General features: G+C 34.9%; 1 protein-coding gene across 2 annotated transcripts in view; it reads right to left on the bottom strand.

Annotated features, from left to right (window-relative positions):
- Window positions 1-12,748, bottom strand: part of LOC135696566 (uncharacterized) — a 173,096-nt gene that overhangs the window by 85,318 nt on the left and 75,030 nt on the right. The window contains exons 1-2 of one of the 2 annotated variants that reach the window (XM_089114300.1): window positions 1,953-2,652; window positions 538-660 (exon numbers count right to left, since the gene is read on the bottom strand). The exons of the other annotated variant lie outside the window; for it this stretch is intronic. The gene's annotated coding sequence lies outside the window, so the exon portion shown is untranslated. Of the gene's footprint in view, window positions 1-537; window positions 661-1,952; window positions 2,653-12,748 lie in introns of those variants that run through there. 2 annotated transcript variants of the gene reach the window in all.

Genomic DNA, 12,748 nt, shown 5'->3' with positions numbered 1-12,748 from the left:
ACATTCTGAACACCGTTAAAAGTGCTTTTGATGAATGTAAAGCAAAGAAGATCATGAAATCATTTGAAGCCCACTGGTTGCATAAATTGTGCAATTAAATTTTTATTCAATGTGCTATGTGCCAAAGTTATGCAGACCCCTAGGACAAGAAATCTCGTGGTTTTCTGAATGACATTGTTTCAGAGGAAGTTTTCTGGGAAAAGCCTCATCTATGATCCCTATTGAACTGGTGCGGGTGTCTATAATAGATACTTTTAATGGCCATTCTTTAAGCACATTCTAAGGTGCCTCCTACAGAACAATTTTGAAAATCAAAATTTTGTGTGAAAATTCAAGTTTCCGCACGCAAAGTTAGCCACACTGAAATGATCTAGCGAATGCATTTGCCCCACATTACAGAGACTGAGCCTTGCTTTTCGTTCTTTGCTGGCTCATACAAATAAAGCTAGGGGTTTTTTAAACCTTCATCTGAAAAAGAACTGCTTTTTATAGAAAGCTTTTTCAAACAAAACCGTGATAATATTTTGTTTTCCTTACCTTGAAATAATGTTTTAATTGGTTGTTGATCCATGTGGACGACCGCCATTTTCATTCGACATATTTATACCGGAAACGAGGCTGCAGCTTGAAATCCGCACACTGTTTTGAGATCAGTGGGGCCTCAAATTATAGGTAAAAAAGACATTGGATGTGGAGGAAATATAATTGTTACGAAACTTCGAAACTGGATTCTGTTTAAACTCTAAAATCGGGGAACATTAAAAATTCAGAGGAAAAAATAAATCGTGTCACCAGTTTCAAATTTAAGTTTTACCTCCCCCCCCCCTATACTCTCCTTGGAACCGCCTGTGGTATATTCTAGCCATCAAAAGAACATCTATTGCATGACGATTCAATAATCATCTATTGCATGACGATTCAATTTGATCTTTATTTGCAAATAAACAATTCTGCCTTAGGATACGTACATTAGGTTAGCTACTCGAATAGTTGACCAGTCGATGAACCTGACCCAAAATTTGGCCATAACCATGCAGAGCATCAATAACAATTTGATCTTTACAATCTCGAACTCGCACGTTTTACAACAGGGCCTCCAAAAGCTCTATAGATAATCTAGGTGGTGGCAATGCCTACCACGAAGCTAGAAAGTGCTATCTACATCGTTCAAGCTAGGCTTACAGAAATAGCCTTTTTAATCTCAATGGAAACTTTGTTATGTTGTCCCTTAAACGAGCTTTTTATACTTATAGAGTTTTTGTTAGAGTACCCCTAAAAACAGGTGCCACTAAAGATAAGTGCCTTTAATGTGTCCTTGGGTCATAATTATTAAGAACAGCTAGCGATAATTGCCTAGGATCTTGTCAATGTTTTCAATATTAGATGCATATTCTGGCCGTCCTTAGAATAGATATTTTACAAGGCATTCTATTTAAAAATCTTTATCTTGGAAATTTAATTATGATCAATAAGATACAAAGGCCAAATAAAATTCAAAACATTGCTTGGTTCCATGTTTAGGGTATTCGTGCAACAGTCAATCAGTAAAACAATCTGATTTACAAACTGTTATCCATCGTAGTCTTTCTATAAGTTTCAAATCTGTTTTATACTAGACTTTCATAATACGAAACAATAATACCTAATTATGGTTCTAATTTCGCGAAACTTTGTTATCGCGAATTGCTTTAGGCTGTTCTTTATTGCTGGATACATATGGCATTGGGGTGAAAGTGATATTTACAAATACAAAAGCGAAGCAACTGTATAAGCTGCAACCCTGCCCTTCTACCGGGGGGCTTCAATGCATCGCCTTAAATTTTTGGCCATGTTTGATTACAACACAAGCTTTGTGTTTAGCGACAACAAGAAGCAGATAGATCAGGAATTCAAATTTCACCTTTAAAGAGATAAATAAATCAATGTCCAAGAAGAGAATAAACGTTCTTTACCTCATTTTCCGTTTATTGGTAAGAGTTTACAGAATCACTGAGTAAACCAAGGATTTCACAGAAAATAAATCTTCAAAATATCATGGCGGGACTCTGTTCAACGAAATTTGGCGGGCTTTTCGAAGGTCTCTGTTTTGGCGGTCTTTCATGGCAAAGCATTCTTGCCTCACCCTCTTTACAATGATATGATTGGTTGATAAGAACAACAAGCCAGCATGATTGACAGGATCCCATATTGTTATTTTAATATCGTTCATTTTTATTGGTTAGTTTCAAACAATCCCTCTGCCACATATAAAACTGAATGGCGCCAATGAGCCTTCAGTTCCTCCTTCTGATAAGTGGTGCCGGTCTCCGTCTATTGACGTCGCACACAACACTGTCAGAATGGTATCCCGAAGGAGACAAAGGGATATGGTGGGGGCTAGCCTGTACTCTGACTTGTGGTGCCGGTCTCCGTCTATTGACGTTGCACACAACGCTTGTCAGATAGAGGGTATTCCTAGGAGACAAAGGGATACCTTCGTTGGCTAGCCCCCGACGAGGAACCTTTTTTTGGCCTTCAAGGCAGAGTGATATAGGTCTCACAGTAAACAGTGAGAAATGCCTAGCGCAACATATAGCCTCTCCTCTGCAGCTCATCCCCGCCTTCTCGTGGTGTTGGCTGTTTTCGCCAATGGGGCAACTGAGTCGGGGCGAACGTCCAGCGCCCTAGAAATTAAACTGGACCAAAATTGCCGTGGGGTTTAAACTACTTCTCCAAAACACCCGGTCAGTATAGAGCACTATATATTTTCAACCATATGGCATAAATATAAAGATTTACTCCATTTTTAAATGTCCTCCATACGTTATAAAAGAGAAGTTGTTCATAAATACGAGGGTATAGCTTAAAGGTCTGAAAAAGGGGCATAAAGCCAATGAATCCTTGTTTCCCCAATTCTTATTCAACAGCACCTATTTGCAATATAGAATTTATAGGTTGAGATGATTTGTTATGGCAGTCTTTTGCTAACGAATTCAACAGTCTGATACCCAAAATAATATGAATAAATTTATAGACTTAGTAGAAATATACATTTTGTTATATATATATATACATCCTCATCTACAAGAGGCCTGCTATGATCTTTGCAGACGTGCTACAAATGGGCAAATACGTGCAATAACGCTAGGTTTCAAATCAAGCTTCTATCTAAACTGCTTATTGGAATGGGGAAGGCTCGACCCTGAAATTAGACTATCCAGCTCTGTGAATCTTTTCATGAAAAATTTACTGTCAATTAACCGCCCAGCCCCAAAGCCGGTCTATCGTATTTATGATCCAAAAGACTTATCCGTCCTAACACAGATACGGGTTGGACTCAGTAAGCTAAATTTTCATCAATTCAAAGATAATTTTAGGGATTCTTTGAACCCTTTATGCCCAACAAATGATAGTGTTGAGGACACGGAGCACCATTTTCTGCTCTGCAATACTTATGATTTAAATAGACGTGATCTTCTCAACATTGTTCATGCGATATTATTGACTCATGGTATATTAAATCTTTCAAAAAAGAGCTACTGAAAGTCACCCTTTATGGACATGAACAGTAACCATTTGATTTGAATGGAAAAGCCTTACGGCAACATTGAAGTATATCCAGGCCAGTATAACTTGCAAAGTCAAAGATTTTGTGTTAAGATACTTCCTTTTTGTCAATAATCAATTAACAAACAGTTCAAATTTAACAAACTTTCCGAATTCAGTGTGACCTTCTTAGTTCAACTTAAAGCTCAATTCTCAAACATAGCCAAATAGAGAGTTGTTGAAATCGTATAAAATTTAGACATTTTCAACAAACTTTCAGAATCCAGTGTGCCCCTCTTAGTTATACTTATAGCTTGATACTCAATGGTTGCCAAATAGAGAGTTGTTGAAATCGTATAAAAATTAGACATTTTCAACAAACTTTCAGAATCCAGTGTGCCCCTCTTAGTTAAACTTATAGCTTGATACTCAATGGTTGCCAAATAGAGAGTTGTTGAAATCGTATAAAAATTAGACATTTTCAACAAACTTTCAGAATCCAGTGTGCCCCTTTTAGTTAAACTTAGAGCTTGATACTCAATGGTTGCCAAATAGAGAGTTGTTGAAATCGTATAAAAATTAGACATTTTCAACAAACTTTCAGAATCCAGTGTGCCCCTCTTAGTTAAACTTATAGCTTGATACTCAATGGTGGCCAAAAAGAGAGTTGTTGAAATCGTATTAAATTTAGACATTTTCAACAAACTTTCAGAATCCAGTGTGCCCCTCTTAGTTAAACTTATAGCTTGATACTCAATGGTGGCCAAAAAGAGAGTTGTTGGAATCGTATAAAATTTAGACATTTTCAACAAACTTTCAGAATCCAGTGTGCCCTTCTTAGTTAAACTTATAGCTTGATACTCAATGGTTGCCAAATAGAGAGTTGTTGAAAACGTATAAAATATAGACATTTTCAACAACCTTTCAGAATCCAGTGTGCCCCTCTTAGTTCAACTTATAGCTTGATACTCAATGGTTGCCAAATAGAGAGTTGTTGAAACCGTATAAAATTTAGACATTTTCAACAAACTTTCAGAATCCAGTGTGCCCCTCTTAGTTAAACTTATAGCTTGATACTCAATGGTTGCCAAATAGAGATTTGTTGAAATCGTATAAAAATTAGACATTTTCAACAAACTTCCAGAATCCAGTGTGCCCCTCTTAGTTAAACTTATAGCTTGATACTCAACGGTTGCCAAATAGAAAGTTGTTGAAAACGTATAAAAATTAGACATTTTCAACAACCTTTCAGAATCCAGTGTGCCCCTCTTAGTTCAACTTATAGCTTGATACTCAATGGTTGCCAAATAGAGAGTTGTTGAAAACGTATAAAAATTAGACATTTTCAACAACCTTTCAGAATCCAGTGTGCCCCTCTTAGTTCAACTTATAGCTTGATACTCAATGGTTGCCAAATAGAGAGTTGTTGAAACCGTATAAAATTTAGACATTTTCAACAAACTTTCAGAATCCAGTGTGCCCCTCTTAGTTAAACTTATAGCTTGATACTCAATGGTTGCCAAATAGAGATTTGTTGAAATCGTATAAAAATTAGACATTTTCAACAAACTTTCAGAATCCAGTGTGCCCCTCTTAGTTAAACTTATAGCTTGATACTCAATGGTTGCCAAATAGAGAGTTCTTGAAATCGTATAAAAATTAGACATTTTCAACAAACTTTCAGAATCCAGTGTGCCCCTCTTAGTTAAACTTATAGCTTGATACTCAATGGTTGCCAAATAGAGAGTTGTTGAAATCGTATAAAATTTAGACATTTTCAACAAACTTTCAGAATCCAGTGTGCCCCCATTAGTTAAACTTATAGCTTGATACTCAATGGTTGCCAAATAGAGAGTTGTTGAAATCGTATAAAAATTAGACATTTTCAACAAACTTTCAGAATCTAGTGTGCCCCTCTTAGTTCAACTTATAGCTTGATACTCAATGGTTGCCAAATAGAGAGTTGTTGAAATCGTATAAAATTTAGACATTTTCAACAAACTTTCAGAATCCAGTGTGCCCCTCTTAGTTAAACTTATAGCTTGATACTCAATGGTGGCCAAAAAAAGAGTTGTTAGAATCGTATAAAATTTAGATATTTTCAACAAACTTTCAGAATCCAGTGTGCCCCTTTTAGTTAAACTTATAGCTTGATAATCAATGGTTGCCAAATAGAGAGTTGTTGAAAACGTATAAAAATTAGACATTTTCAACAACCTTTCAGAATCCAGTGTGCCCCTCTTAGTTCAACTTATAGCTTGATACTCAATGGTTGCCAAATAGAGAGTTGTTGAAACCGTATAAAATTTAGACATTTTCAACAAACTTTCAGAATCCAGTGTGCCCCTCTTAGTTAAACTTATAGCTTGATACTCAATGGTTGCCAAATAGAGATTTGTTGAAATCGTATAAAAATTAGACATTTTCAACAAACTTTCAGAATCCAGTGTGCCCCTCTTAGTTAAACTTATAGCTTGATACTCAATGGTTGCCAAATAGAGAGTTGTTGAAATCGTATAAAAATTAGACATTTTCAACAAACTTTCAGAATCCAGTGTGCCCCTCTTAGTTAAACTTATAGCTTGATACTCAATGGTTGCCAAATAGAGAGTTGTTGAAATCGTATAAAATTTAGACATTTTCAACAAACTTTCAGAATCCAGTGTGCCCCTCTTAGTTAAACTTATAGCTTGATACTCAATGGTGGCCAAAAAGAGAGTTGTTGAAATCGTATAAAATTTAGACATTTTCAACAAACTTTCAGAATCCAGTGTGCCCCTCTTAGTTAAACTTATAGCTTGATACTCAATGGTTGCCAAATAGAGAGTTGTTGAAAACGTATAAAAATTAGGTATTTTCAACAAACTTTCAGAATCCAGTGTGCCCCTCTTAGTTAAACTTATAGCTTGATACTCAATGGTTGCCAAATAGAGAGTTGTTGAAAACGTATAAAAATTAGGTATTTTCAACAAACTTTCAGAATCCAGTGTGCCCCTCTTAGTTAAACTTATAGCTTGATACTCAATGGTTGCCAAATAGAGAGTTGTTGAAATCGTATAAAATTTAGACATTTTCAACAAACTTTCAGAATCCAGTGTGCCCCTCTTAGTTAAACTTATAGCTTGATACTCAATGGTTGCCAAATAGAGAGTTGTTGAAATCGTATAAAATTTAGACATTTTCAACAAACTTTCAGAATCCAGTGTGCCCCTCTTAGTTCAACTTATAGCTTGATACTCAATGGTTGCCAAATAGAGAGTTGTTGAAATCGTATAAAAATTAGACATTTTCAACAAACTTTCAGAATCTAGTGTGCCCCTCTTAGTTCAACTTATAGCTTGATACTCAATGGTTGCCAAATAGAGAGTTGTTGAAATCGTATAAAATTTAGACATTTTCAACAAACATTCAGAATCCAGTGTGCCCCTCTTAGTTAAACTTATAGCTTGATACTCAATGGTTGCCAAATAGAGAGTTGTTGAAAACGTATAAAAATTAGACATTTTCAACAACCTTTAGAATCCAGTGTGCCCCTCTTAGTTCAACTTATAACTTGATACTCAATGGTGGCGAAATAGAGAGTTGTTGAAATCGTATAAAAATTAGACATTTTCAACAAACTTTCAGAATCCAGTGTGCCCCTCTTAGTTAAACTTATAGCTTGATACTCAATGGTGGCCAAATAGAGAGTTGTTGAAATCGTATAAAATTTAGACATTTTCAACAAACTTTCAGAATCCAGTGTGCCCCTCTTAGTTAAACTTATAGCTTGATACTCAATGGTGGCCAAAAAGAGAGTTGTTGGAATCGTATAAAATTTAGACATTTTCAACAAACTTTCAGAATCCAGTGTGCCCCTCTTAGTTAAACTTATAGCTTGATACTCAATGGTTGCCAAATAGAGAGTTGTTGAAAACGTATAAAAATTAGACATTTTCAACAACCTTTCAGAATCCAGTGTGCCCCTCTTAGTTCAACTTATAGCTTGATACTCAATGGTTGCCAAATAGAGAGTTGTTGAAACCGTATAAAAATTAGACATTTTCAACAAACTTTCAGAATCCAGTGTGCCCCTCTTAGTTAAACTTATAGCTTGATACTCAATGGTTGCCAAATAGAGAGTTGTTGAAATCGTATAAAATTTAGACATTTTCAACAAACTTTCAGAATCCAGTGTGCCCCTCTTAGTTAAACTTATAGCTTGATACTCAATGGTGGCCAAAAAGAGAGTTGTTGAAATCGTATAAAATTTAGACATTTTCAACAAACTTTCAGAAACCAGTGTGCCCCTCTTATTTCAACTTATAGCTTGATACTCAATGGTTGCCAAATAGAGAGTTGTTGAAATCGTATAAAAATTAGACATTTTCAACAAACTTTCAGAATTCAGTGTGCCCCTCTTAGTTAAACTTATAGCTTGATACTCAAAGGTAGCCAAAAAGAAAGTTGTTGAAACCGTATAAAATTTAGACATTTTCAACAAACTTTCAGAATCCAGTGTGCCCCTCTTAGTTAAACTTATAGCTTGATACTCAATGGTTGCCAAATAGAGATTTGTTGAAATCGTATAAAAATTAGACATTTTCAACAAACTTTCAGAATCCAGTGTGCCCCTCTTAGTTAAACTTATAGCTTGATACTCAATGGTTGCCAAATAGAGAGTTGTTGAAATCGTATAAAAATTAGACATTTTCAACAAACTTTCAGAATCCAGTGTGCCCCTCTTAGTTAAACTTATAGCTTGATACTCAATGGTTGCCAAATAGAGAGTTGTTGAAATCGTATAAAATTTAGACATTTTCAACAAACTTTCAGAATCCAGTGTGCCCCTCTTAGTTAAACTTATAGCTTGATACTCAATGGTGGCCAAAAAGAGAGTTGTTGAAATCGTATAAAATTTAGACATTTTCAACAAACTTTCAGAATCCAGTGTGCCCCTCTTAGTTAAACTTATAGCTTGATACTCAATGGTTGCCAAATAGAGAGTTGTTGAAAACGTATAAAAATTAGGTATTTTCAACAAACTTTCAGAATCCAGTGTGCCCCTCTTAGTTAAACTTATAGCTTGATACTCAATGGTTGCCAAATAGAGAGTTGTTGAAAACGTATAAAAATTAGGTATTTTCAACAAACTTTCAGAATCCAGTGTGCCCCTCTTAGTTAAACTTATAGCTTGATACTCAATGGTTGCCAAATAGAGAGTTGTTGAAATCGTATAAAATTTAGACATTTTCAACAAACTTTCAGAATCCAGTGTGCCCCTCTTAGTTAAACTTATAGCTTGATACTCAATGGTTGCCAAATAGAGAGTTGTTGAAATCGTATAAAATTTAGACATTTTCAACAAACTTTCAGAATCCAGTGTGCCCCTCTTAGTTCAACTTATAGCTTGATACTCAATGGTTGCCAAATAGAGAGTTGTTGAAATCGTATAAAAATTAGACATTTTCAACAAACTTTCAGAATCTAGTGTGCCCCTCTTAGTTCAACTTATAGCTTGATACTCAATGGTTGCCAAATAGAGAGTTGTTGAAATCGTATAAAATTTAGACATTTTCAACAAACATTCAGAATCCAGTGTGCCCCTCTTAGTTAAACTTATAGCTTGATACTCAATGGTTGCCAAATAGAGAGTTGTTGAAAACGTATAAAAATTAGACATTTTCAACAACCTTTAGAATCCAGTGTGCCCCTCTTAGTTCAACTTATAACTTGATACTCAATGGTGGCGAAATAGAGAGTTGTTGAAATCGTATAAAAATTAGACATTTTCAACAAACTTTCAGAATCCAGTGTGCCCCTCTTAGTTAAACTTATAGCTTGATACTCAATGGTGGCCAAATAGAGAGTTGTTGAAATCGTATAAAATTTAGACATTTTCAACAAACTTTCAGAATCCAGTGTGCCCCTCTTAGTTAAACTTATAGCTTGATACTCAATGGTGGCCAAAAAGAGAGTTGTTGGAATCGTATAAAATTTAGACATTTTCAACAAACTTTCAGAATCCAGTGTGCCCCTCTTAGTTAAACTTATAGCTTGATACTCAATGGTTGCCAAATAGAGAGTTGTTGAAAACGTATAAAAATTAGACATTTTCAACAACCTTTCAGAATCCAGTGTGCCCCTCTTAGTTCAACTTATAGCTTGATACTCAATGGTTGCCAAATAGAGAGTTGTTGAAACCGTATAAAAATTAGACATTTTCAACAAACTTTCAGAATCCAGTGTGCCCCTCTTAGTTAAACTTATAGCTTGATACTCAATGGTTGCCAAATAGAGAGTTGTTGAAATCGTATAAAATTTAGACATTTTCAACAAACTTTCAGAATCCAGTGTGCCCCTCTTAGTTAAACTTATAGCTTGATACTCAATGGTGGCCAAAAAGAGAGTTGTTGAAATCGTATAAAATTTAGACATTTTCAACAAACTTTCAGAAACCAGTGTGCCCCTCTTATTTCAACTTATAGCTTGATACTCAATGGTTGCCAAATAGAGAGTTGTTGAAATCGTATAAAAATTAGACATTTTCAACAAACTTTCAGAATTCAGTGTGCCCCTCTTAGTTAAACTTATAGCTTGATACTCAAAGGTAGCCAAAAAGAAAGTTGTTGAAACCGTATAAAATTTAGACATTTTCAAAAAACTTTCAGAATCCAGTGTGCCCCTCTTATTTCAACTTATAGCTTGATACTCAATGGTTGCCAAATAGAGAGTTGTTGAAATCGTATAAAAATTAGACATTTTCAACAAACTTTCAGAATCCAGTGTGCCCCTCTTAGTTCAACTTATAGCTTGATACTCAATGGTTGCCAAATAGAGAGTTGTTGAAATCGTATAAAATTTAGACATTTTCAACAAACTTTCAGAATCCAGTGTGCCCCTCTTAGTTAAACTTATAGCTTGATACTCAATGGTTGCCAAATAGAGAGTTGTTGAAATCGTATAAAATTTAGACATTTTCAACAATCTTTCAAAATCCAGTGTGCCCCTCTTAGTTAAACTTATAGCTTGATACTCAATGGTGGCCAAAAAGAGAGTTGTTGAAATCGTTAAAAATTTAGACATTTTCAACAAACTTTCAGAATCCAGTGTGCCCCTCTCAGTTAAACTTATAGCTTGATACTCAATGGTTGCCAAATAGAAAGTTGTTGAAAACGTATAAAAATTAGACATTTTCGACAAACTTTCAGAATCCAGTGTGCCCCTCTTAGTTCAACTTATAGCTTGATAGTCAATGGTTGCCAAATAGAGAGTTGTTGAAATCGTATAAAATTTAGACATTTGCAACAAACTTTCAGAATCCAGTGTGCCCCTCTTAGTTCAACTTATAGCTTGATACTCAATGGTTGCCAAATAGAGAGTTGTTGAAATCGTATAAAAATTAGACATTTTCAACAAACTTTCAGAATGCAGTGTTCCCCTCTTAGTTCAACTTATAGCTTGATACTCAATAGTGGCCAACTAGAGAGTTGTTGAAATCGTATAAAAATTAGACATTTTCAACAAACTTTCAGAATTCAGTGTGCCCCTGTTAGTTAAACTTATAGCTTGATACTCAATGGTGGCCAAAAAGAGAGTTGTTGAAATCGTATAAAAATTAGACATTTTCAACAAACTTTCAGAATTCAGTGTGCCCCTGTTAGTTAAACTTATAGCTTGATACTCAATGTTGGCCAAAAAGAGAGTTGTTGAAATCGTATAAAAATTAGACATTTTCAACAAACTTTCAGAATTCAGTGTGCCCCTGTTAGTTAAACTTATAGCTTGATACTCAATGGTGGCCAAATAGAGAGTTGTTGAAACCGTATAAAAATTAGACATTTTCAACAAACTTTCAGAATCCAGTGTGCCCCTCTTAGTTAAACTTATAGCTTGATACTCCAAGGTGGCCAAATAGAGAGTTGTTGAAATCGTATAAAAAATAGACATTTTCAACAAACTTTCAGAATTCAGTGTGCCCCTGTTAGTTAAACTTATAGCTTGATACTCAATGGTGGCCAAAAAGAGAGTTGTTGAAATCGTATAAAATTTAGACATTTTCAACAAACTTTCAGAATTCAGTGTGCCCCTCTTAGTTAAACTTATAGCTTGATACTCAATGGTGGCCAAACAGAGAGTTGTTGAAATCGTATAAAATTTAGTCATTCTCAACAAACTTTCAGAATTAAGTGTGCCCTTCTTAGTTTAACTGAAAGCTTAATACTCAAAGGTGGCCAAATAGAGAGTTGTTGAAATCGTATAAAATTTAGACAATTTCAACAAACTTTCAGAATTCAGTGTGCCCATCTTAGTTAAACTTATAGCTTGATACTCAATAGTGGCCAAATATAGAGTTGGTGAAATCGTATAAAATTTACACATTTTCAACAAACTTTCAGAATTCAGTGTGCCCATCTTAGTTAAACTTATAGCTTGATACTCAATAGAGGCCAACTAGAGAGTTGTTGAACTCGTATAAAATTTAGACATTTCCAACAAACTTTCAGAATTCAGTGTGCCCCTCTTAGTTAAACTTATAGCTTGATACTCAAAGGTGGCCATATAGAGAGTTGTTGAAATCGTATAAAATTTGGACATTTCCAACAAACTTTCAGAATTCAGTGTGCCCCTCTTAGTTAAACTTATAGCTTGATACTCAAAGGTAGCCAAAAAGAAAGTTGTTGAAACCGTATAAAATTTAGACATTTTCAACAAACTTTCAGAATCCAGTGTGCCCCTCTTATTTCAACTTATAGCTTGATACTCAATGGTTGCCAAATAGAGAGTTGTTGAAATCGTATAAAAATTAGACATTTTCAACAAACTTTCAGAATCCAGTGTGCCCCTCTTAGTTCAACTTATAGCTTGATACTCAATGGTTGCCAAATAGAGAGTTGTTGAAATCGTATAAAATTTAGACATTTTCAACAAACTTTCAGAATCCAGTGTGCCCCTCTTAGTTAAACTTATAGCTTGATACTCAATGGTTGCCAAATAGAGAGTTGTTGAAATCGTATAAAATTTAGACATTTTCAACAATCTTTCAAAATCCAGTGTGCCCCTCTTAGTTAAACTTATAGCTTGATACTCAATGGTGGCCAAAAAGAGAGTTCTTGAAATCGTTAAAAATTTAGACATTTTTAACAAACTTTCAGAATCCAGTGTGCCCCTCTCAGTTAAACTTATAGCTTGATACTCAATGGTTGCCAAATAGAAAGTTGTTGAAAACGTATAAAAATTAGAC

This window comes from Rhopilema esculentum, chromosome 20 (assembly GCF_057945365.1).
Source record: "Rhopilema esculentum isolate cy_ngs chromosome 20, ASM5794536v1, whole genome shotgun sequence".
Classification (NCBI taxonomy): domain Eukaryota; kingdom Metazoa; phylum Cnidaria; class Scyphozoa; order Rhizostomeae; family Rhizostomatidae; genus Rhopilema; species Rhopilema esculentum.
Note: the sequence above shows the minus strand (reverse complement) of the source record. Positions and strands in the feature narration are given on the sequence as shown.